General features: G+C 47.9%; 1 pseudogene; it reads left to right on the top strand.

The window, feature by feature from the left end:
- Window positions 1-542: 542 nt before the first annotated feature.
- LOC114615594 lies at window positions 543-1,376 on the top strand (annotated as a pseudogene).
- The last annotated feature ends 417 nt before the right edge of the window (window positions 1,377-1,793 follow it).

Below are 1,793 nucleotides of genomic sequence, written 5' to 3'. Positions count from 1 at the left end.
CGGAGGCTTCAATCTTTAAAGACCTTGGAAGGAGGCTTCAATCTTTAAGGTCCTCGGACGGAGGCAAGCAAAAGTGAAAGTAAAAAGGCCAGCGGGATATGTTCGTGCCGGGAGGAGTGGATCCGTAGATAGTTATTCTAGTAGTGGCGATCACGATTGCAGTATCCCTGGTGCTGTGTTTTTGCCTTAACTGTCACCAGCCAGTACATGAGTGCCGCTGTTAACTACCTTAAACAGAAGGCTCTACAGCAGTTTGTCCAGGAAGTGGACCGCATCACCCCTTGGTTCGTGGTATCGGGACAGCTTACCTTGGCCTCCTGGGATAAACTGGGGAAGGACATAGAAAGGGAAGAGAGGGAGTGAATGTGAAGAATTGGAAACATTTCCTGCCAAGTACAAAGGTGTGGAAGAGAAAGAACATGGCGTAAGTATACAAAGATCAAAGAGGCCAAGGGTAGTGAGGCTAAAATAATACAGACTTCAAAGAGAGGGACGAATCTAAAGACCATGGTAAAGCGGCAGAAAGGTTAGAAAGCGAAGCCATGGGTAGTTGTTGTAGCTGTCCAGATAAAGACACTGTCCTAGATAACCATAGGAACAAGTTTAAGGTTGTTAACGTTGATGATGATGGCAATGAGCTAGACTCTGGTTTCATGGAGCTCACAGACACAGAACTGATTCTGTACACCCCGAAGCGAGACTCGGTGAAATGGCACTACCTCTGCCTGCGACGGTACGGCTACGACTCAAATCTGTTTTCTTTTGAAAGTGGTCAATTGTGTCAAACTGGACAAGGAATTTTTGTTTTTAAGTGTGCCCGTGCAGAAGAATTATTTAACATGTTACAAGAGATTATGCAAAATAATAGTATAAATGTGGTGGAAGAGCCAGTTGTAGAAAGGAATAGTCATCAGACAGAATTGGAAGTCCCTAGAACACCTCGAACACCTACGACTCCAGGGCTTGGTGCTCAGAACTTACCCAACAGGCATCCCTGCTACCCCTCGTTTGGAGATACTTCATCTCACCCCTCAAGCCGACACTCTCTTGTGGGAAGTGCTCACAAAATAGACTATTCAAGGCGTAGGGATTGTACACCGATAGTCTTTAACCTTGATATCAGGCGCCCCAGTTTAGAACATAGGCAACTCAATTATATACAGGTGGATTTGGAAAGGGGCAGTGACTCTGACAACCATCAGACTCCAGAAACGACAACCACTCCCCTCCTACAAACCCCGACCCGGTGCACAGAGCTGTACACTGTCATAGACATTGAGAGAACTGTTGCTGTGTCCAACTTGCAGAAAGCGCTGCTGAGAGACCACGGTACCTCTAGGAAGACCAGACACAATAGTACTGACCTGCCCATGTGAGCCCGGAAGCATTGCATTGTGAAGATTTTCAGGGTATAGGAGCACTAGCTGTTGCCCTAGTGGGTGCCTGTGTTCTCAGCCTGTCTTGAATCTGTTGTATGGTCAGGGCCCAGAGACGTGAGAGGGCGCTGGTAGTGCGTGCCTTTCAGGCCATTGAGGGGAGGTGTATTTCCACAAGCATGGCTGGTAGCTTTGAAGCATTAGTTGCTCTCATTACCCCAAATTTTAGGTCTGGACAGCCCTTGCACCCCTAGAAGCCTATAGGTTTCATTGCACACGGGATGGGTGTCTATTCCATTTTTCTTGGGCCCAGCTCTTGCACCTGGTGGGCTTTGCCCATTGCACCCAGTAGAGTGAGTCCCATGGTTTGAGCCTGTCTGCCCTTGATCGTGGGATCCTACATGATGGAGCTTGCTT

This window comes from Grammomys surdaster, unplaced genomic scaffold, assembly GCF_004785775.1.
Source record: "Grammomys surdaster isolate TR1022 unplaced genomic scaffold, NIH_TR_1.0 126906, whole genome shotgun sequence".
Classification (NCBI taxonomy): Eukaryota; Metazoa; Chordata; class Mammalia; order Rodentia; family Muridae; genus Grammomys; species Grammomys surdaster.
This window is presented reverse-complemented; position numbering and strand designations above follow the sequence as displayed.